Consider the following 25,706-nt stretch of genomic DNA (forward strand, 5'->3'; position numbering starts at 1 on the left):
GAATTACATAAAAACCAAACAGTTCAAATGAAAGAAAAACAAACAAAACCCCCTCAAATCACCAAACACTTATCACTGCAGTAACTGGTGGCATCGACATCACTCAGTGAACCATTATTTGCCAGCTGCTCCCAAAGAAAGCCAGTTACAACATCTTCTAATTAAAAAAAAAAAAAAAAAAAAAAAAAAAGTGATTTTCCTGAAAACTGGAAGCAATCACTTCAAGTAAGCATTTAACCACAAACTAATGAGCATCAGTAATCAAATTTAGGAAACACATTTCTTTAGAATTTTTTTTTTGTTTTCAGGTAATACCAAAGCTTCACAGACATCCCATCAACTGAACTTCTCTCAGATTTTCTGCCGGTGGTTGTACAGCCTGATGTAACGGAAGGGCCCCTCTCCGGCCAGCGTACGTGAGAAAAGCCAGCCGCGCTTCAGCGCTGCAAGGATGGCAGTGAATGCCATCTTCAGTTTAAACAAGCAATAAGGGTTTTCAAGGCAACCTCCTTTATGTAACCTCTTCAAAAAACAAGATATAATTTGAACATTATAATGAATTTACCAAAACTACTGGTACTTCTAAGTCTGTCTAAGATAATTCCAAGACAAAATTAACATTGAGTTATTCCTAATGAACACAGAGCCAGTATTTAGTTTCCTGTGTGGACATATCTTTGGAAATATTTAGTATTTTGGGAAGTCCCTCCCTTAAGTTTTATGCTGGGTTGCATTAGTATTTGAGTTACCTAGCTTTGTGCACAAAATTTAGAGGTAATTGAAAAATAAATCTGTGAGATTTGTTTCCAGCTATGATGACACAGATCAGACTGATTTTTTTAACTTCTATTATATATGAGATGCTGAATAGCCCACTGACAGTGACAACACTTGAAAATATCCAGTGAGAGGTCTAAAATTCCCCCTGCAAGATGCAGTATCTAAAACAGCATAAGTTCCATAGAAATTTATCTTTATGTTACATTTCTCACCCTTACATCAGAAGCAATGAACCTCTGAATATGAACTTAGTCAAGGTGTTATAGCAGTCTTCTGTTCAGCAAATGCAAATTTAATTCACTACACAAGTCAGAGTTATTATTACTAATTAGAAAACCAAGGCAGCAAAATCAGTGAAGAAAATATACCAGTTTTCACATCATTGTTCTCACTCTTACCAGCTTCTCATGCCAGTAACAACAAAAACCCATTACACTACTAGTAGTGTAAAACATGGTTAAATCTCAAGTACTAACAAATACTTAATTCAGGCCCACAGCCCCTGAACATATTATTGTACTTAATATTCCTGAGTAACATACAATTTTTGCTAGCGTAATGGCTGCAAAATAAAGCTAGTGTTATCACAGCAATAGCAAAAAGTAAAAGCGAGGAGAAAATCCTATGGAAATTATTGTGCAGAACACAAATAGAAATATCTTCTTGCATTTCAAACAATTCTGTATTTATAAATTAGCAGTGTTGCTGTACTTAACTTTTAAGCAAATCATGGCATGTCATGAATCACATTTTTCCCCAAGTTGATCCTGCCCAGATTAAGAAAACACATCAGTACACGCAGTAATGCTTTCAAAATGCAAAGGGAATGATCTAAACGCTGAAGGAAATAGAACCATATTCTGCACTTGTACTCCTGAAGTCTCTCCATTCATGGGGGGAGGGGGAAGGGTACTCAGCAAAATTAAGACTAAAAATCAATCAAGACTTAGCTTCAATTTACAGAATAGCAATTGCCAATATAGTCATATTGCCTGTACAGACAGAAAAAAAAATTGCGAGATTTTCAAAGCAAGTCTGATCTGAACTGCTTTTATTTTTTGTATAACTAGCTTCAGACATCTTACTGAAAAGCAGGTTAAGAAAATAAAGGGTTTCATAGAAGTGAGAATCCTTTCAAAGTTTTTATACCAGACTTGACATTAAACCTTGAAAATTATTCCTCATTTTTGAGGCAGACAACCCAAAACTATCATGACAGTATAAGGCTATCTATACAAAAGCTCAAATTACCGCTGTGACTTGAACTGTATTATCCAGTAATCATTTGTTATCCAACTGCTTAAAAAAAAAAAAAAGAAAGAAAGAAAGAAAGAAAGAAAGAAAAGAAAAAGAAAAAAGGCACATACCTGTACATTTTCAAAATGACACAAGCTAGCCTAGAGGCTGGAGTATTTCCAATGCACTACTAGATACAAAGGTGAGGTTTTGGAAGTGATAAAATGACCTGGCTTTGAAGATAATACCACAATCTTTCTGCTACAATGAAAGAGCTGGAAAAAACTTAAATCTGGCTTACAGCCTTTATGTTGCAAGTCTAACTGAGAAACTTGAATATCTTGACTTATTTCTCTCATCAGCAAATGCTGCGCTGCACTGCACCAACTGCTAACTTGGCTCATCAGTACTGCCCGTGTGAGAGGTCAGCATGGCTGAGGAAATGCCTTAAACACAATCAGCAGCACTGGCGTATGCTATACTATTAAGACAGAAGAAAATATAAACATGCAGACACAAACAGGCTATGAATTCCATTTGCAGGGAAAAAGAAAAAAAAAACCAACCTATGTTATTCATCACAGTTTTAGTTTTCGTTTTAGCCATGGAAAACAAATGGAAAACCAACTTGGCATTAAAATTCTCTCAAAGTTTTTTGCGTTTGATCTGGTATCTTCTGCTATAACCAGAAAACTCTCTCACATCGCTAGAAACGGACCAAGTGATGCTTTAAACTAGACTGCTCTTTTGCAATGCTTTTATGTAAAGACCAAGTATGGTCTTTTATGTAAAGCCAGGTGTCTGATATTGTCACAATTTGTATTTCTCAATTACTTTGATGCATCTCATTCTGAAATTTAACATTCCACATTAAAATTATGGTAGGACTAAGATAAGACTGTCTGAATGTAACAAAGAAAGTAGAAATAATTGGGTTTTCCCAGTCAGTTTATTTATGTCTTAACACACAAAAAAATAAAATTTAAATTCCATAATAAAAATGTGAAATAAAACCTTATGTTCATCATTATCTTCAAATTTTCCCTTTTAAGATTTTGTCCATGAAAAAAAAAAAAAAAAAAAAACATAGCATCGCATCAGCTACTAACATTTATATACAACAGAGTGCAATTTCTCTCAATTTAGGAGATTTAAAGCCTTCAGGAAACGTTAAGAAAGAAAAAAAAAATAACCATATTTTAAAATGTTTTGAATTGCCTTACAATTTTGGTTGTCTTGCACATTTCACATAAACAAGCAAGTAGCAGGGGCTGAAAAACTACAACACAGCAACAGGTACTTGAAGCCATTGGAAATGTGAAGTCTAATCCGGTGTTGAATAAGTATAAAAAAGAAGGAAAGATGATGCTAGTGGAACAACACATACATTGAATTTTAATGTGATATAAGGACAAATAGTCCTTCAGCTATAATTTTTATACTAAGATCTCACTAGAAAAAAGAAATAAATCCCTTAAGTGTACTGTTTTTTCTCTGCTGTCTGAACACCTAAGCTACATAAAGCCATTCAATAAGGCATCCCAAAAACACCTGTAACAATCTAGTAAATATAAAGGGAACAATCTTTTTCCTTTGGTTTTATTGTATATATTTATTTTAATTAACAACATAATTCTATATATAACTTAAGATTACGATGAGATCTGCTTTCCTGATTTTATGCTGCTCTTCAACTGCACCGTTTACTGCCATTTCAGAACGGAGTGTGAAGCAGCTTGCGTAAATTAGTAAAGAACAGGAAAGACTTTCTTAAGGGAAAAGACTTTGGAATAAGTTGGGAGACAGAAAGCTGTTTTAGGATCTAAGTCTTCTTCTAGAGCATTCAAATACTGCAGATTCAAAGTCAAAGCTTTGCAAAGGAAACCACTTCCGCACATAAACAGCATCTAACTACAAAGGGTTCGAGTTTCATCTCAGTGGAGGTAGAGAAGATCACATCACACACAATATTCTCCTCAAACTAACGCTTACAACGTTTTTGCTTGTACTAGGCTCCCTGGTAACTATCTACGCTGAATATTAAATAATTATGCAACAAATTCTGCTCTATCCTATACTAATACAGTGCACTTTTGTCAGATAAAACATGGGCTTTCTACATAATTTACGTACAGTAAGTCATATACATAAGGGGTCTTTAACATAGGAGTAAGTATTAGCTTTCTGGAGATTAATGTTCTTGCTTTGCTAATGATAAGTTTAATTCACTAACAGATAATAGCAGCAGCTATTTTTATTTTTGCTTGGAGTCAAATAAATCCTTCTAAATACTCATATTTTATAATTTCCCTATGATTCTAGATATTGTACGAAAACTAGATGTTTGTTCTGTTCTCCTTGTCCCCTTTTGGAAAAGACATTCATATATCCATTCTTCAGACAATTATTTCTTGTTAAAGGGAATTTAAAACATACAGTCCCTGGATCTTCTTTTCTTCAGCAAGCAATAAGCAAGGTGAAAGCAGAATCAGCTTCAGTAAGCCACCAAACAGCATTTCCTACTGCATCTGCCAGAGCCTGACTTAGAGCACTTATGGCAAAACAAAGTTTGGAAATAACATTTAAGGGGTACAAGAAGGCTCCAAGAAGAAAAAAGCGAAAACAAAAGTATTGTGGGAACTTTGCAGTTTTACGTGGGAACACAGCAGTTTTACAACAGAAGATGACATGCATCATTTCAAGACAGCGGTATTGTTTAGGTGATTATCAAAAAGCTGGTGTTACTCTTCTCTAAAGTAAAGATTGTAATTTATGACTCAGGACTGAGAAAAGAATCTGGGAAAGCTACTGAAAACAAAGACTGATGCAAGGCAACAAGACTGCATGCACAAAGATGACCACTTACGCAGCTTTTTCTTCCTTTGCAATACATATCTGAAAAATATAGGCTATACTTGAGCATGACAAAGCAAAGGAATAGTTTAAAAATCATTCAAAATAGCAGTAATTAGTAATAAAGTACATTTAACTTGAAATCAAGCTATTCACATTTTGGTCAAATGATTCTCCCCATGAAAGAAGCAGCTGGAATCCACCTACACTTGACCTGTGCCAATGCACTTTGAGGTTACGAAACTCTGATCTTTAGAAAGCAATGCTGTGAAAAAGCAGCAGTTTCCATACATGTATAAGGAGTTAAATTTAATTTTCCCCTTTACCAGCAGGGGTAACTCATGCTACAGATTTCCTTTATTAATTACATATTCTTTCTCTTAATTTCAAAAAGTTTTTATCTTTCAGAAACTCAATCAACTATTTAAACTAGAATAACTCCTTACTGTTCTGTGTGTGTTTTGTCACGATCCTAACTGTGTAAACCACTGCCAAAATATGAACCGAAGTTCATATTATTTGTATAATTCACAATTAAATACAAAGTCAGAGAATTACTACATTTGACAAATGTTGGTCAAGTAAAATCTGCAAAGCACCCTATGCAACTTTCAGTGTGAGCTATCACTCACTCTCTAGTAACCTAGTTTAAATCTCCCCTGCTAGTTTTGTAAGACCCCTTGTCCCCTGCACCACTCTATCGTTCCAGCAACTGCATTTCCTCTCAGCATGCTTCCCACTGACAGAGAGAAGGCACCGCGCAGGAAAGGGGAATTTAGCTCGAAAGGCCAGAAGCTGGCCTCAATAAAGAGCTAAAAACGAAGAAAAAAAAAATTAAGTGGTGCAGCAGACATAGGGAATTTACAGTAGCTTTTCCAGAAATACTTTACCCTGAATCTCCTCTCATAGAGCAGCCCCTTTAGGAGTCCCACTTAATTCCTCTTATTTCCTGAGCTGGTGAGTGCAGCCCCTCCGGTCTCCGCAGGTAGCTGGAGCTGAGCAGCTGAAACCAGCAGACAGAAGATTCAAATCCAAAAATTGAAAGCTTTGCACGACGTTTATTTTACCCGTGGAACAAACTAAGAAGACTCTTTTCTTTCATACAGCTTTTGTTTTCTGAATACTAGCTATCATTGCAAAACCCCCAAAGCTATTTCTATACAGAAGGGGAAAGCCTTCCCGAAAGGTTTGGCAATAGTTAGGTAGCAAGGTACTAACCGAATGATTCTCCAATATCTGACCAGTGAAACATTTCATATATTTTTATTTATTTTAACATATATATATATTTACAGCTTTTACACATTATTCCACAAATTATATTGATGTGCTCTAGCAAAATCAAGTGATTAAACTTTAACAAAACAGACTATTTGTTCAAACAAATATACAAGAGAAATTTAAGATTGATTTTTACAGTATGTCTTGAACTCAAAAGAGAAAAAAAATACATTTTATTTTGAGTATACACTGGGGAATGTTTTGTTTTCCTCCTTTTTACAGTCATACAAAAAGCACAGTTGTGATTTATCCGCAGTCTTAATGTAGACAGCCGTCTGATACATCATGTTTTGCACTACAGCCACCAACAATGAAAGTCAATTAACTTTTTAATATTATTCCAGACCATCTAGTCTTTATGAAATAAATGAAAACTTATTACCTAATACATCTAACTGAAATATTAAGAGTATAGAGGATCATTTCAGAAGGTAATTTTTTTTTGATAAATCTATAATCCTTCAAATAAAAATGAACTAAAAAAATGATAAAGCCTTTTAGAAGTACCATTCCTATAGCAGACTTTTCTATACATACATCGACTTGGCAAGAACCTTAGCACAAACTCCCTGCAAAAAGTCCTCACCACACTGAGGTCAATCCTTCATCCATCTCTGTAACAAAGAGAATAAGGCTTGCTGCATTTGATCAAAATCTATGCTGATAAGGAGTATTTTGACAAAAATAGAAATTCTGTGCTAAGCAAATCATAACAGTATTCCAGTTTACATCACCACAGGTTCAGATTAAATTGAGGATAGGGAAAACTGAGATGGTAATAATGCTGCCTGGAAATCAGAAAAGTCTTGGTTCAAGTCACATTGTTACGAAATTTCAGCTGAAAGTGTCCTTATTTGTAAGCTGGTGCAACATTATACCAATACAAGCATGACTGGATGTTTCTGTACTCTTTCTATAAACATCCATTTCTCACCTTGGGTGGAGAAACTACCGTTAAGCGCCTAACAAGCAAAGGTACTTAAATTCACATAACCAGTAAGTCTTGTGAATTCACAAGAGAACATTATAGGATTCTACTTTTGCCTTAGCTTATTACAGGTTACCAGCAGTTAACTTGAACACAGTAAATCCTATATCTGGCAACTACAGTCTTTCAAAGCTTTTCATGAATGTTGTATTGTTTGGCTCTTTTTAAAAGAGCAAGGCTGAAGGCAGGATCCAAATAGAAGAGAGCAGTAGAAAAGGAAGCTGTGTGCAATGATGCAAAGAAATCCTATTGCCAATTTGTATTCTGCCTGAATAAGAAAACCACCAGCTCATTCACATGAGGAATATAAACAGAAGATTCAGTAAAGAACTACTTTTCTAAGCATTGGTATTTGGCACACATTCAAATTCTAGTTATATACTGAATAAAAGGCAGATTTGTTAATCACAAAATTGGAGAGTAGCATAAAATTTGGATATAGACTGATTTAATGCCAATATGACACACAAATTGTGCGCACTGTATACAAATTATACAGTCAGACACATAATATGTTAGGTGATGGCAATTCTAGATAACTATTTCCCATTGTAGATGCAATCATATGGTACATTTGCCAGTAGTTATAAAAGAGGAAAGAGCTTGATGACCATAAACAAGGGAATACTTTATAGGAGATGTTAAACTGAGAGTCTTAGGCACCAAGGGAAAAACAGTCATCAGGAAAACTAGCCAGTTTAGGGAGTGCGGGAGTGAACTCCTAGATGATGCTTTGCTGTTGTTGGGGCAGGGCAGAAACCACACCACACATGTATTAATAAACCACTACATAAAATAAGCAAAGATTGTATCTACATCTACAGGTGGAATACAGCATTAGGACAGGATTCGTAAAACATAATGTACTATATCCATACTAGATGCATTTATGGATTGAATATTCTGCAGCAGTTGGAATGCATCTTCCAGTGTATTTTCACCCAAAGGTTATCCAGTTTTGTGTGCTATAAAACCACCCTGTGACATGAGCCATAGCTCAGTGAGAGGGATAATTAGGAAGTTTACCTCACAAGGACACTCATGCTCCAACCTAGAACACAGCAAAATGGACACCACTAACAAGGACTTCTTATTGACATATGAGTCTGAGCTTCAGAAGCCTAAAGGAGTTGGGCTACAACACCCTTACTCATCCTCCAGGCTTTTAAATCCTGTGTTCACTTCGATACATTGCTCCCAAGGCCAATAATATGCACTACAAAGCATGCCTGTTCATCCCTCCCGGAAAGGGCGAGCTGGGAGTTGCAGGCTGTGCAGGAAAGGGCTGAAGTCACTGGACAGCTATAAAAAGAGAGCTTCTGCCTCTTCCTTTTAAATACCACTCCTCGAGTGCTCCACTTGATAAAAGGGGGGGGGGGGGAACACAGAAAAAAACACCAAACCCTAACACCAAGCATACTTGCTGCATCCCAAAACTGAGATGCCATCTTTAAACACAAAAAAGCCCCCCAAATCCTTGATTCCTTTAAGTCATTTTGATGTTCACATTTAAGAAGATACGGTAATAGTGGTTACTCTCTAGCAGATTATGGGTTTCAGTTGTCACCCCTATGAAGGGGTTTGGAAGTCAAACTGTGTACGCAGCATGAAATGATCTGCTCATTTAAGTTTGTGTTAGGGGCTGTCAAGATCAGTACCCCAACAGAAAGATGAGGCTGCCGCAGCTCCGTAGTCTGAGATCTAGCCAGAAGCGAGGCTGAGCACACATCCCCAGAAGGCACACAAACACACGCACATACACACACACACGTATGCACGTGGCCGTCCAGATGACAGAAACACAGCGTTCATGAGAACAGCACCGATGGACTCATCCTGAACTCCCTGGCTGATCAGGATGAGAGCATGTTAGTGGGAAAATACATGTATATGTACAATGTGGATCCTTCCAGCAGCTGGCTTTAGACACTCTGCACACCCAGCAGCTGTCTCCCAGATCCCAGGTCTCCCCAGTTGTTGGCATCTGGGCAGGGGTCTGTAAGGTGATTCACAGAGCCTTCCTTTTACTACATCTTTACAGATCTCACAGCTGGACAAGTGGGCCGATCACCCTCCTGTGAGAACCCTGGCAGGAGCCACGCCAGGACACTTGATTTCTGTGATGATCAGGATTTTCCTGCCATCATTGTTTCTCCGTGCTCCTTTGTGTTTGTGGAGATGAGTCTTTTATCACGCAAGCTTGCGCTCCCCCACTTAAACATAAAACCAGAGAGGATTGCGCCACTGTACAGTTAGTACCTTGAATACTCAGGCGTTAAGGAGTTACTGTGATATTAAAAGAAAAATGACCTTTATTTTAAAGCCTGAAAAAAAAAATCAATCAGAAACTTTATGATGTACATGCCATTCCAAATCCCCTTAAAAAACAAAGTCTGAAGAGAAGAAATTATCAAGGCAAGTCCTTACCCCCACTGCAAATTAATTTAATCACAGATATCCTGTAGATGGTATAATCCAACAAACGAAAATAAAGTCGTAAGTCAAACTGTCAGCTTCAGCAAATGCTGAAGTAGTCTTATACTGCCAAAGTCTCCAAGGATAAGCCAGACTCCTTTGGGGTAAGAACTCTGCAAGCACTGAACAAAGCCTCTGATCACACAGAAACAACACGTGAAAGAAAATGAACACGATTTCTTACATGAAGGAGGAGTACAACAAGACAGCACTTGATAGCATGACAGCAGTCTTTTCAAGTTTCTACTGACATCACAAAAGTAAAAAACATAGTATTTGAGCATGATTATAAGGAGTTTCTTGCAAGCGTAAGTAGTAACTTAGAAGTTGATGTTCCTCTTAAATTTGTGAGTAAATGGGCAGAGGAGGCTACATTCATGGATGACCCTAAGTGAAAAACAGACAAAAGGTTAAAAACTGTAAAATTACCTCCCTGCTCTCTCCTCTCCTGCCCCCACCCAAAGGAAAAAAAAAAAAAAAAAAAAAAAAAGAGAGAGAGAAAGAAAAGGCTGTTGAGGTATACACATAGCCACCACAGCTATTTTACAGGAGTCACAAGTCACTCATTTTCCAAAAGAGCAATCTTCAATATAAAACATGTCCTTCATCATAACCATCTTTCATTCTGTATCCCAGGGACCAGTGATTTGGTCATGGACTGGACATAGTTTTGCATTTTTCTTTCTCCTGTTAGGAGCAGAAAGATCTGAGAGATACTGCTTGTGCAAAGCAGCAGCGTTGCCTGTCAGCTTACAAGAAGCACCTGGTAGTCTCTGCAAAAATCAGCAATTCTCACTCTTGCTGAGGCCAGAACTCTGCAAGATCCACAAGCACTAAGATGCTGCCTTTCCTATACCTCTCAGTGCCACGGTTTCCTGATGAGAATCTTGTTGCATGTCATTCAAAATATCAAAGTACTGGTTTTAACAAACTGACCTGAAAGATCTACAGTCCAAATATCCCCTAGTTTCTCTCTCACATAACAATTCGTACCCTTTTTCTCTACCTGCTGTTGAGGTTTTCTGGGCTATTCTCTTTTCTAAATTCCTATCTTATTTCTTGCCTGTCTGTCTAACTTAATACAGCATGTCTAATCTTTCTCTCTAGTCTCCTCGTCCCACTTTCAGCTCAAGCATTTCACATTTCTTCTCAGGTCTTCAATAACCCTGTCCTCTCATTCTGTTTGTAAATTCATCTGAGAGCTTACAAGACTCACTCAGCTGCAACAGGTCTGGCTAGGAGTTCAGTAACAGTTCTTACCCTTCCAAAAACATACTAATTCCACCACCTACACAAACAGCTAGCAGATATTTAAATCTCTGCACACTTCCAAGAGAACTGCAAAATAGCCCAAGACCACAAATCAGGTGATCAGATGGTAACCAAATAGCTCAGAGACTTCATAAATTAACAGAGAACATGAGTTTAGAACAAGTGAATGCAATACAATACGTGGAGAAAAGCTGTAGCTTGCAGCTACAGATTTGTTTGCTGATACAAATCGCTGATACCCAGAGTTGTTATAAGAGCTATTAATTAAGTAAAAGCTAAAATGCTAAGCTTCTTCAAAATTTTGAATTTTATTTAAAGAAATAGTTTCCCTGATAAAGACAACCCAACTCGTTTTGCTATTCTGAGCCCCACATACTCAGCTCCATGCAGCACAAAGAAATTTGCAGCCAGGGGTTGGGAGGGAAGACAGGACACCACTTTCAGTACCAGCATGGACAAAGATCAGCTTAAGCTGGTCACAGTGCTCTAACCTCTCAAGAACGGATGTTTCATAGAGTTTACCTACGAAATTGTGAGCAGCACTGATTTAGTTTTTGGTCAGACGGTTTAAGTACAAATTCCACAATTAATTAGTTCAATTCTTCAAATTGCTAGTATTTACAGTAAGATGCTTTTTAATCTCTTAGAAATTAAGCAACCTGAAATAATCCTTGGAATTTAATTACACCAAATTACCTTAAATTTACTAAAGATCTACCTTGACTCACCTACCCATGTCAACAAGATAACAGTACATGGTCACTGAGCTAACACCACATGTTCATCTGCTGCAACTACTGTGTGTACACTTCTACATACTAGAAATGTCAAATGAGAAGAATTTCACTGTAATGTGCCCATTTCACAACAATTAACAGCAACTTTACTCCTTCGCAATTGTTGCGCGAAGTTAAGGATTGAAGGTTCCTGGGTAATTTGTGGCAGTACATAACTTTATGTTGGCAAGGATACTGAATTTATAATGCATTACTCCTACGATGAAGTGTCATAGACTTAACCGAGCCCCTAATTCAGAGAGTCATAAGTCATAAGTCATAAGAAGTGCTTATAAGAAAGAAAACCTTTTCAAGAGTACAACATGATGAGTACATGAGTACAACCACGTCAGAGGACAACACCCTGTAATCCGTACAACACCCTGTAATCCGTACATATGCCATTTAAAGTGAATTAGACTATTTAAAATCTCTCACTTAACCCAATACCAGAAATTTGTAGGTATGTCTTGAATTTTGTAGGAATCTTTAGGAAAAAAAAAATCTGTTATATTTTAGGCTTTGTGAAATTGGAAGAAAAACACGTACCAAAATAGTTGGCCATAAGCAATTTTGTACTGTAACAAATCTTTTCCAAAGATGTGTATATGAGACTACCAAAGAATATGGGATACTCTTCCAGCACATATTTCTGGAACTGGCAGCTAAGAACAAATAAGGCTGTGCACCCCTCAGTTTTATAGCTGAACAGCAGAACAGTTAATCTCCAAGCCAAGAGAAAGACTTTCTTAGAGCTCGTAAAGCACAGCTCAAAGCTAGTTCAGTTAATGCAATGAATCCAAAGTACCTTTCTATTTGGTAAGAAACCTACTGATACAAAGTTGGCACTCCAAAATAAAACCGACTTTGACTGAAATGTTCTGTATGTTAGGAAGATCCCAGGTGAAGGGATAGTCACGTGGCATCCTGCCTTTTCGACTGTGAAAACTTAAACCTCTCATTCAAACGGGAGCCTGTCAAAAGCATGCAAGTATTTGAGAATATAGAGTATATATAGAGTATTTGAGTATATAGAGAAATATTATTTGAAATCAACTCCTCCCATTAATTTCTTATAGAGCACAGACTGTTATGCCTCAACAGTCACATGCTCAGTTCAGACCTTTATTCTGCTTATCCCTTATGAAGGGTCAATATAAAGCTTTATTGTTGTTTATCAGCATGACTAACAGTTTTTACAATGATTTCTCTCGGTGGGAAGAATCAGAACAACTTTTGTAGAAATAATTTACTCAAACTAATAAAAACAGAATAAGCAATTGATAAACAGTAAGTTATTAACAAAACATGAATGTCCATAGGCTATATTATAGAGTTGGGAGCCTTTTCTTTTTTTAAAAAAAAAACACTATACATAGATCAACTTACAGCAGCTTATTAAATAAAACAAGTTTTAACTGTTAGAACTATCCCTGGACATGCTCCTAGCCCGGAGCAATGCAAAACAGCTTATAGCTCACATTTTTACAGATTACCTTGCATTAAAAGCACTGAACAGTTACTGCAACTACCTAACTTACACAAGTTAACTGTACCTGCATCATTAATTACACAGTATTATGACCAAAAATATGCTTTCAAATTTGCCTAACAGTTTCAAGCAACTCACTTGTGAGAAAAAGCTTTACTTTCAAAAAGGTGTCAAGAGAGGCATTGAAAAAGCATGTATCTTAAAGGTATCTTGTAGGCACTCCAAAAACGACACATGAACTGTCAGCTTGGAGCATTATCGATCCAAACTGCTGATAGAAGAGAATGAAAAACTAGCTGTCCACTGTTTTGCCTTGCCAGTAAATATTATGATCTGAGATGTCTCAAACTCTCAAGAAGAGTAATGCATCTGCGCAATCTTTATTTCAGGTACGTCACCACTGGTGTAGCTACTGACCTACTGAACTAAAAATTCTTCATTTAACACCGTCATCGGTAATCAATCATCAAGGAGCAATGTTTTATAAGGTTGTACAACAGCTTATTCATCATGAATCCTATCAAATAAGACAAAGCTGTGGGAAATCAGAATTCTGAATAAAACGTTCATTAGTATACAGCTGAAGTATTTCTTCTGAATTGTAAAGCTTACTGGAATGTAGAAGTACTATTAGACTGTAGGAGAGAATTCTTCAATTAGTTATTCTTTTTAAGCTGATCCTTCTTTTTCTTAAAAGCTGCCTTAAAAAGAATTGAAAACACATGTTCGTAAGAGAAGAAAAACCAGTTATGGACAAAAGCAACATTTTTATAAATCATAGATTATTCCACAGCCCACTTCATAACTGATAAACTGGTATGGATTACTGCATATGGTTATGGTAAGCATAGGCAACAGGAATTTTGAGGTCAGTCATCCCCAAAATTGTTTTCACCCATGGTAGTTAATCCCCATGGTGGCTACAATTAAATTACTGTCAGTAATGGTATTTATTGATTCCATTCAGTTGCTTGTATAGAGTATGATTCTTGGTATACAGACTGACAGAGAATAAAAAGTTCAATGAAAGAGACATTCAGGATCTAGCATTCTCATTAAGTCACAGAAAGGGACAGAAAATTCGACCCTGCCATCAGGCAAGCATGTGTTAATAAGCCTGTCCAATATAGCAGAATAGTTTGTGAGATGCCTTGTCTCTTAGGAACCATATTTGCATCTCAAAAAAAAGTTTATTATTTTAAAATACAAAGAATGTCCACCTTATCTCTTGATAAGGAGGCAAGAAAAAAGAAATGGAAGGAGACAGATTAAAGTAGTATAGATCCTTCTCCCTCTTCCACCCAGGACTTCAAGGATAAGACTAGTTACAGATACTAGCATGCTTCACTGTGACTCATGGCAGTTCTTAAAAGGCGCAGAATAAGATAAGCTGAAAGAAAGAATTCAGGACAGGCAGCTGTCCAACAAGACAGAGAAAACTATCAAAATGAAGTCTGGCGCAACTTGATTCAGTATCCTTCTTCCTTTCTTCCCTCCCCCCCCCAACCCACATCTTTTTAAAATATTTGCAATTGTGTTGTCTATTCCCAAAGTCATGAATGTTTTTATTTTAGCCTGGTTTGAGGTAAGAGTGATTTTAAGGTAAATAAATAAATAAGGAATTTTTGATTCAACCATGTAGCAATTATGCTACCAAATGTCCCAGCTGCCTTTAATATATATATGTATATTTAACTTCATATATAAATGTCGTGCATTGACAATAAGAAATTTCAACAGCTATCAATTGAGGAAGTTGTAGTATCTTGATAAAATAGATTTAGAGGAAAACTCTAAAGAGAAACAAAATCAAAATTAAACAATTGTCAGCTATTTCAAGCTTCTACAAGTGTGTAGTGACTATGGTTCACACCAGTTGGAAAATGTATTGTTTGCATTTTTTTTTCTTTTTTAAAGAAACACAGAATAGCTTAAAGAATGCACACAACATTCTTCAAAGGACAAAGAAAAAAAAATTACTGTGTATGCTGAACTTCAAAACTACTGTAACTTCCAGTACACGTGGGAGGGAAAGATTTATTCTGAAAACAGGCAACACACTAATTTAATTAAATAAATAGAAAGCAAAAAAAAAAAAAAAAAAAAAAAAAAAATCTTACAATGTGACATTCCCACCTATGCAAACTAGCATTCTATTTATGATCCTCTTCCTCAAGAATTAACTTGCACTAGAAACTGAATTTGGAGGCTTTCCTCTCTAACTGACTTTTGCTCATCTCTACCTCATGCCTGACCTTCTGCCGCAAATTCCTTCATCAGAAGGACTATGATAATAGGTTCGTATCTCATCAAGATTAAAAAATTTAAGTCACATTGGTTTAAAAAGCACAAACAGACTCCCTCCTCTCTCTTCTCCCCTGCTCCTCCAGAAGGGAGGAAAAAAGAATGCAGAGAAAAATAGAGCCAGAATATCACGAACAGCATGGATACGCATCAGTCGTGCACTGTCTTCTGAAATATAAGAGTTAGAGGCTATTTAGTCAAACCAGCAAGTGATAGGTTTAAAAGAAAAGGAGACTTTTCTTCACACAACACAGTTAAGCTACAGCATTCCTTCCAAAAACTGTTGTGAAACAGTTGAAAACTGATGAAAACGGAGAAAGAAAGCCATTATGGGCTAGATAGAAACATCTTTGTTCAAAGTCCCAAAGACGCAAACTCTTGGAGGCTAGAAGTTTATTTTGAGCAAGTACTGATTTACTTGGCCCGTTCTTACAAACATTCATTAAGGTTACACTTCTGGTCACTGTCGCAGAGAGGATATTGAGTCACGTGGACCTCAGGTCTAGATGAGAGTGGCTGTTCTCATACTCTGCATTCTGGCTAAAGTAAATGAACCAAGTATCCTCTCTTTGATAATAATATAAGAATGGTAAAGATAAAAATGCAAAATGTAATTTGAGAGTCACATTTTGTTTTCTTTTGAAAAACATCTTTATCACCATTTCCTGGTAAAATGCCCCATTGTGAGGATATTTAGGTCTTTTTATATTCTTGTCGATTTTTAAGCTTTGCTATTATGCATATCCTTGAAATACCTTTGCAGGCTGATTTTCATGCTGCAAATTTTAACAATTAAGTTTCATTTAAACCAGTAAACTTTCCCCAAAGCCATCCACAAGATAATTTTGTTCGGAATACACCAGCTTACTCTATAGCTATGATACGCACAATAAATTGTCTTCTGTGTTTCTTTGTATTCTAAGTAACTCCTGAGTGACAGCTGCCAGAGATTTCACTGGATTTGTTCTTTTTAAAAAAGAACTATTGAAACTTTACTTCAGCACTCAACAGTTTCAATTTTGCTTGCATTTTGGTTGAACTAGTTGCCTAAATCAAGGCCAACAAAAATAATTGTTTAAAGGAGAATTTCATACCTTTGGATTCTATACTTTCTCTCAATGTCGTTGCTACTGAGAGCCCCAGAACAGAAGAGGGAACTGAGTGCCCTCTTGTTGGACGCTAGCGTCTCATAGATCAGTTCCTCCATTCTGCTCATTTCAATAGCATAGGCTCCGTTTACAGAATTTTTGATAGTGATTTTTCTGGAATGTCAAAACACTAAGATATTCTAAGTGTTTTGGTATGGATACTGTCAATTCTTTCAGAACTGTGAAGCCTGCCTTTAAATTCCCTCTTAATTATTATTTTTAAGAAAAATCTTCTTGCCTCATTCTTTCTTATAATGAAGAAAGCTCTGTTATCACATAGTCATGACGCACCTCACGAATTACTGCAGTTGCTTACTCACATGTTAGTAACACTCCTGTGTATTCCATTATCCCTTATTTTTTCCCTTGTCATACTGTGCTAGAAGTTTTTGTGAATATTTTTGTCTTTCAATTCTTCTTTTTAGCTATTTCATGTTCTTTGCATCGTTCTCTTTAACTCTGTAAATTTGACTGTAGGGATTTTGTTAAATCGATAAAGTGTTTTAGTATTGTTTCTCTTCAACAGCTGTTTCTGCTCCCTTGAAATTCTTCACCTGTATGTTTCCTCCTCTTATTTTATTCCTGCTCAGCCCCTCTGTTTCAGATTTAAGATTTTTGCTGGGATTTAGCTTTCCCATCTTCTAAAATTTGAGAGAGTAAAATTGCTTTCAAATTTCTACATATTTGATCCTAGATCTTTCAAGGTATCCTGACAAATCACTGAACACTCCTATCAAAGCATCTCCACCCCTGTCAAACAGAAGAGGCTGAATATGTTAGCATTCATTTCTTAAAACAGACCAAAGGCAACGATTACTTAAAAAGGTTAGACTTGTAACCAGAGACAACCTGATTTAAACAAGCTGCAAATGCAACCCAGCCTCTGAAAGCAATGTAGTGCTGCCCTAACAGTTGCAAGCATGAAAATTTAGCTCTATGTTTGTCAGTGTCTCAGACATCTATTTTCAATACGAAAGCATGTGAAGCAAGCTACTTTTAATACTGCTCATTCTCATTTGCAGTTACCACAGTCCAGCTGACTGCATTTCTGCCTCGTTCACCTCTATTCACAGCTAAAAACAGTCTTGCAGCTGAACTCTGCTCTTGAGCTCACTTGCTCTGCATTACCTTGCCTATCATTAGCACTCCAATCTCCTGGACACGGTTACTTGCACAAACGTACAAGTTTTCCCATAAAGATGGGCTGTCTTCACTCAGAAATCATGTCCACACAAACTACTTCTGCAAACAATCTTCTGCAACTGTTGGGATTAAAAAAAAAGTCCTTGAAAATTCAGATATGTTGCAAGCTGACACATATGTGTGGCAGCAACTCCTACAAGGCCTCTATGTATTCAGGAATCTGATGCAAGCACATGCTCATTATATCCAGTTTCCAAAATCTACAAGGCATATACTACAGCCCCTAAATCCACATGCATATCAACTCTAAAGTTCTTCCAAAACTGTCAAACTTGCAACACATGTCATTATCACGAAGAACTGATATGATACACATATCAAACTAGCTCCTGGTAAATGGTTGTAGACAATTTCAGGTTAAAAAGTCTTACAAAAAGCATTAAACTATCAAGTTGTGTGCTGATGTCAGGTATGTTTTGATTAATCCTTCACTACTCTAATCCACAGCCACATTCGACCACTGTTACATTTGCTTGGCTGAGGACATTTTCAAAGTCAGTATTAAAATAATTTGATGCTAGATATATGCCATATCATAGAATCAGTAAGGTTGGAAGGGACCTCTGGAGATCATCTAGTCCAACCCCCCCCCCTGCTCAAGCAGGGTCACCTAGAGCACGGTAGACAGGGTAGCATCCAGGTGGGCCTTGAAAATCTCCAGAGAAGGAGACTCCGCAACCTCTCTGGGCAACCTGTGCCAGGGCTCTGTCACCCTCACAGGGAAGAAATTCCCCATCACGTTCAGGCAGAACTTCCTGTGCTTCAACTTCTGCCCATTGCCTCTTGTCCTGTCACATGGGACAACTGAAAAGAGTTTGTCCCCGTCCCCTTGACACCCTCCCTTCAGGTACTTGTACACATTGATCAGATCCCCCCTCAGTCTCCTCTTCCCCAGGCTGAAGAGGCCCAGCTCTCACAGCGGTTCCTCATAGGGCAGGTGCTCCAGCCCTCTGATCATCCTCATAGCCCTATATGAACATGAAGTTTTCAGTTTCGTGAACCAGGCAAAGCTCTTCAGGTATGTTGCTTACAATTTGCCTTAATGAATGACTGTAACAATCAAACGCCATTCACTAGAAAATAATAAAAATTTAAACCATGTGAAAGTTCGTAAGAATCCATAGAAGATACAACTTCTTTCCGACAGCCTGGAACACCTCAGTGGCATCACTGGTTGAAAGTAACTGGTTTCAGCTACACCAGTAATGTGCTGTGACCTGTTATGGCCAGCCTGGCTCATAATGTGATTACAGAGTTAAGAATTTACAGTATTCATCAACTTTAAAGCATCAGTCTTTCTGTCAATCACATAAAGCAACCTTGTTAAGGGTGTCTCATCTACTTCCTAGTAGCTTCCTAGACATACTGTATAGATGTGTCATCCATATTATTGCAATGCCCTTACCTTTTATGCAAGCTCCTTTGTCTATTTTAGTTTCTTTTAATCTTTTTAGAAATATGCTTGACATTCGGTTGCAGTACCAGCTTACCCATACTATTTGATATAGTAGTCTTAAGATTTCAGGAATGAAGAGGTTTAAAAATATTGAGACTGCAGGGAAAAAAATAAATTGCCAGACAAATCTGTATGAGCTCAAAATAATAAAGCAACAAGTTCTATTTGCTGTAAGTGATGGCTTGCAGGGAATAACTACTTTTTCTTCTTAAATAGTAATTCAGCTTGAATATGTCACCAAATTTAAAGTTCTCATAGTCTTAAGAAGAGTATCTTAAAACTGTGATGCAATTCTATCAGACTTAAGAAACATACCTTAAAGAGTATCTGAATGCCAAACAGAAATATTCAGAACATGAACAGGAAACAAGATTCACTTACAATTAAATGTCCATCATAAAAAAAGTAAAATTAAGAATAGTGCATGACATCAACATTTCCACATTTTATATTCTAGCTTTAATGACCATAAGAGAATAACCTATTCATTTATATGCAACTTTGTATTACTAATGTACTTTTAATAAAAACTACAATGTTTTGTGTAACACTAATATCAGAAAAAATAATGCTTCATCTTTTCTTGCACTAATTCCATACAATTCAGATGACCAAGTTTTATAATGCCTAGGAACGTCTCTGGAAAAGAAAGGCTTAAAAAAAAAAAAAAAATTAACAGTTAAAGGAAAAAATAAGAGACAACAAGACTGCAGTCTGTACAGGAAACAGAAAAAAGCAACTGGATAAAGTAAATATTGCCTGGCACAGAAAAATAACTACTTCCTAATGAACATCAAAAGTCTTCAAAAGCTGTGCTCTCTCAATACCTTCAGGCCTGACCCAAATTCCTAGTTAAAAGCCAATGATATATTTTGCTATCTTTGTGAAGAGAAGTAAAATAAAGAGAGCCTCATGCTGAAAATAATATGAAAGCGTGTTCCCTCATCGTGCATGAGGGATTCCCTACCCATGTCTCTTTTATCGAACTGCAGCAATATCCCCCAAAACTGCACTGTTTTTAGACTTCCGATACAATGCTAGTTTTTTTTTTTTTTTTGGGGGGGGGGGGGAGGGGGGGAGAGAGAGGAATAGAGAACATGCCTTTGGGGATTTTTCATATATTTTAAAACTGGCAGCCAGTACATCTAGTTTTACTGGAGAAGGACCCTCAAATGTCCAGTCATCAGGAATAAAACCAAGGAGAAGCAAGCAATCTCATTCTCAAGCAGCAAGACAGTCCAGTACTGCCCACTGCCTGCCCAGACATGCAAGAAAGCCTCACACTTCCAAATAAAAGCAGACTAGGGAAGGAGGGCTGTAGAAAACACCATGCTGCTGCGCACATAACCGTGTATGACTGGCTAAAGGGGGAGCACGTGCAATACATGCACAGTGGTTCCCCTACCCACCGATATAAGGATTTTTACTGAATCAAAGAACAAAGAAACGTCTTCGTTAGCAAGTAAAGCTTAGAGAAGCATACCATAGAGACTTACTATGTCTCTTACACAGAAATAGTAGGAAATAAGAAAAAAAAAAAAAAGTAAAAGGAAACTTGAAAACGAAAGCTATCTGTATCTTTTACTGTTAGTGTAACTAATGCCAGGTAGCTGAATTCTTCCTTTAAAGCCTGAACAGATCTTCTCCACTTGAAGTTTTATAGTCTAACCTTTCTCCCTGAGCAACCACATTTGAAATGAGAACACAGAAGACCAATTTTTCCTGTGAAGTAGGAAGAACTTAGCACCAATGTCAGCTAGAGAGTCTATGTTAGAACTTTTCTTGCACCACATGCGAAAGAGTTTCCATTTCCTGTGAAGGTAATAATGTGGTTAACTTAAGCTGCAAAAGTAAGGCTAAGACTTTGCTCAAGAGTAATGTACTGAGTAAGGAGAACAGAAAAAGACTCATCAAAAATCAAAAGGAAAAACTTCACTAGTTACCAGAGACCGTATTAGACAAAGCTAATTCTTAAAAAATAAAACTTGTTAGAATGCTTTACAGATTATAAACCAAAAATATGATATTGGAAAAAAAAATTTCTTCTGCAGTTTAACTCTTGTTTGAGTAGGTAAGAGAAAAAACAGTTGTACTGTGAAACTTGCTCCTGCGTGAATTACAGTACTATTCATTAATTTTGAAGTAAGCAGCTACCCAAATCTCAAAAATACCAGAAAGCTCTTAAGACCATTCTTTACGTAGCAGAATACTCTAATACTAACTTTGCCATAAAAATGTTGTCTAATTTTACTCAGGCAAAGAATAGGAAGTTTCCTGACATTTCAGGTATCAGCTCAGAAGACAAGGACAATGCATAGAAAACACGTTCACTGATCTCCTTTATCAGTGGATGTCAAAAGTTCTTCAACTAAAATGATAAAATTTAGATGATGTTATCCTCAGCATACTTCTAAAATATAATTCTTCCATAAGTCTTCCAGTCTTGCACATTCTTTTAGCCAAAGCTGTCTGCTTAAGAAGGTCTGTTCTCTTAAAAATGCAAGAATTGTTATAAACCAAATTGTCAGTTTACTTGCAAATATCTAAACTTTTGGAAAGAAAATATAATGGGAGACGGTCTCCTTTAACTTGTTTTGCTGAAATACTATAAAAAAAAAAAATGCACCAAATTAGTGCTCACATAATTTTCAATATTACAATATTTCAGCAAGACATGATGAATGAGATTACCATCCATTCTCCTTGATATGGAATTACAAATTTTTGAGGGAATTATTTTCAGTTATTGCACCTAAGGAGATTAATGATTGTCATTTCAAAAACTTATCTTTTCAGAAAGACTATAATGACAAAATAACCAGTAAAGGAGACTTTCTCAAGTAAGAATACGTCCTTCAAGAAGCTGAAGTCACGGGGAAAGGACAAAATGAAGAGAGTACTCTGCCAAATCAAAAAGAAAAAAAAATAGAAAATAAGCAAATTAAAATAAGAACTTCCTAAATGCAGAAAAACTGACATCTTTTTCAAATATATTCAGAGCAAAAAGCTTGCCTTGCCTGTGCTTTCTGTCCTCAAACCGACAAATAAACTGACAAATCAGGAGAAGAAAAAAAAAAAAAAAAGGCAAAACCACAACCTTACACAAGCTGGGCTTGGCAAAGGGATCCCTCAAGATTTTGAGTCATATAAGTATGCTATGAACACTTCCTTGTTGACAACTATTTAAGACAGTCTGTGTTTCCAAAAAGGTCTAAAAAGATTCATCGCCAAAGACTCTTGAAGAAAACTGAACCTGCATGAGATAAGGGGAAAGCACTCTTCTAGAGCAGTAAGTGTTCAAGAAGAAAGGAAACCAAAAGTAGGAATAAAATGTTGAATGGTGATGTGAAAAAGTTTGCTAGTTTTCTAGAACTGTTCAAGTAATAAAAATGAAAAACAGCTGTGAAGAATTCAGATGATTTCCCAAATACTAACTGCATAATATGACAGCAAATGTAAATCAATACAGAGAAGCATAAAGTAATGGAAAGGAGGAAAACACTTCGTACATTTACAAATATAATGGGAGTCTCAGAACCACCTGTTACAAGGTAGGCAAAAAGTTGCTTTAGTTTTAAGAGATTTTTTTCCTCAATTATTGAACAAACATTCACAGGCTATAAAGAGAGCAAAACAAGAGTGCTGCAAGTGACTGGGGAAGGGATAAAAACAGCACAGAGGGCATCATTATACCAACGTGCAAGTCCATAGTGTGTCTGCACTTTGTTCCCTGTATCTCAAAAGGCAAAAGGTGGAAGAGTCAAGAAAAGCTGCTAAGTTGACCTAAGCTTCCTCAGAAAGGTAAGCTTAAACTGATTTTCTTCAGCTTTAGAAAGAAATAACATATAGAACAATAGAGATCTAAAATCTGTACAGAAGTAGAAAGGGAATGATTACTTACGTTTTCATACAACAAGAATTAAGTCATACAACATTGAATTAAGTCATCAGCATGCAGGTTTCATTTTAAGTTTTCTTTCTCCCTGAACAACCCCCCAGGTATGCTGCGAAATTTAGCTTGTCATTGATGCTAACAATCAGTCTAATTCTTTCTGAACTAATGAAAGGAAGTCCACTAAGTCTTTACATTTAAGAGTTCACTATCTCCAGCTCAGGAAATTTCTAGACTGCAGATTGTTAGAACTGTATCAGGAGAAGTATCACAATATGTTTGCTCTCTTCCCAAAGCATCCGTTATTGACAAATACAAGGCAGGACACAGTTTGGTAGACTTGTGGTTTGACCCAACGTGGTAATTATTCTGGTCATGGAAAAAATTAAAAATATAAAGCTTCTTTGCAGAAGATATGCTTGGAAATCTTTATATTATTTTAACCATAACACACAGAATTCAAATGTGTCTCAACCTACATATTTTTTTCCCACCAATACATCTTTCTAATTTCTTCATGTGGATGTGGTCATCCATACAAGCAAGTGACTCTGAAAAGCTTTAAATTAAAGCAACTTGAAAAATAGGTAACTGAAACGAGTTACAACTAGCAAAATGCAGAGGCACATATGGTGACTGTCATAACACCAAAGTATCCAGCAAACCAGAAGCCAGCATTCTGAAAGACAATTTTATTTCTGCACAAGAAAAGCACTTTTATATAAGAGGGTTGTTAGGCAAGGGGGGGGGGGAATCTTGCAACAAACACTGAAGCATTTAAAAGCCTTTCCTGCATCTTTTATATTACTCAACGTCAGGCCCCTCTCAAGAAGGGACAAAACACACGGTACAACAGAAGAATGGAAAGTCAATTGGAAAGCATATACATCAATGTAAAACTGAGTCAGTAAAAGAAAGTATGTTTTTCTTTGTAGGAATTTGGCTTTAATACTCGGTAGTAGAAGTACTTAAATCTGAAGAGGTTGCTTTTCTACCAAAACTGTCCACTTCTGGCTGTAAATTGCTACCTTACTAATGTGCTAGCCAGATCCCTCCTTCTTCTTCTGCCCTAGGTGTTCTGCTTAACAGGAAACCCTGGTCATTACAAAACCATTCAGGATTTTAAATTTAACTTTCTCTTTCCACAGATTTGAAGCTTTTTTTTTTTTTCTTCTTTTCTTCCAACACTGTAGTGCTGAAGCATCATGCTACTGGTATAAGGACTAAAGTATATCTAGTTCCTAACTGTTCCTGGAACATGATCTAAATTTTACATCATCTACTTTTGCTTTACATTTCACCATACGGCTCATGTAACGCTTTGGAGAATAGTGTTCAAGACAGCACAATTCACTATGCTGATACATCATATGTACATTAGGTCACACCAGTTGGTCTGCCTTTAGCCTGTCATTCCCTTGTCTGCATTTTTTTTCTACCCAAACTATCTTTAATCAACATTTATTCTACTGCAATTTATCAACTGTATTATGAAAATAAAAAAGAAAAAACTGTTTCAGAGACTTCAAACTCATCAATGTGGTAGAACAGTATATCCAAACCAGGCTATAAAGGCTAACTAAAAATGTATAAAGTGTGCATTTGTCCCCAAACATCTGCCTTTAGTGAAGAAGTAATGAGCAGGGTTTCTTAAATGCAACTGAAAGCTTCCTAGAAATCAAAATGATTCTGAAGATTAAATCCTCAAAACTGAAGCCCAACATAAAAAGCTATTAATTGCTGGAAGCCCATCTCAGGGCTATATACTACAATTAACGAGCAGAATACCCATAGCGCCCCAAACTGAGAAACTGCCTGTCTTTAAGTTCCAAGGTAAGGAAGTAGCATGCTTGGAGGACGCCTTTATGCCATGGCTGGATTCGGATGGACTCATATTGCCAAAAAAAGCACTACTTCTCTACGTGCTAGATTCGCCTTGCTTAGCAGACCTGAAACCATAAATCAGAAATAGAAACTAAGATCTGGGTTCTTTCAGTGAAGCTCCATTCATATGGCAGTTTCATACTGACGTGTTTGTAGATTTTACGTAAACATGCAGTTAAACAGTAAGGTTAATGAAGAACACAGAAGCCAGATAGATTACAGGCTCTGTTCACATCTTAAAATCATTATCAGCTTTATGTGCATATGGGAGGTGTGTGTGCATACACATATACATGCACGTACACACACACACACACATTACGATAGTATACTACCGAGGGATAATATAGCCTTTTATTTTAATTTAACATGGCCTATCTTGTACATAGGCTGGGAGGTGCTCAATTAATGAACAGCTATCTAAAGTATTTTCAGTCTACTGTGATCACAGACTTAGGCTTGCATTGTTTTTTCCTTCCTGTTAAAACTACATGACATTCAAATCCTGGTCTGAAAACAGAATTAAGTTTATTCTTGTGGTTTTATGAGACTCATTACTACAGTCTCAGAGCTACACAGATATGAATTTGTTTGGACTCCAGTCTGAACCAGTAGGAACACAGTAGAGTTAAAAGCTTCTTTTAACGTTAAATGCCCGGTATACAA

General features: G+C 36.7%; 1 protein-coding gene across 3 annotated transcripts in view; it reads right to left on the reverse strand.

The window, feature by feature from the left end:
- ASAP1 (ArfGAP with SH3 domain, ankyrin repeat and PH domain 1) overlaps positions 1–25,706 on the reverse strand; it is a 133,731-nt gene that overhangs the window by 79,606 nt on the left and 28,419 nt on the right. The gene's annotated exons all lie outside the window — the stretch shown is intronic.

This window comes from Rhea pennata, chromosome 2 (assembly GCF_028389875.1).
Source record: "Rhea pennata isolate bPtePen1 chromosome 2, bPtePen1.pri, whole genome shotgun sequence".
NCBI lineage: Eukaryota > Metazoa > Chordata > Aves > Rheiformes > Rheidae > Rhea > Rhea pennata.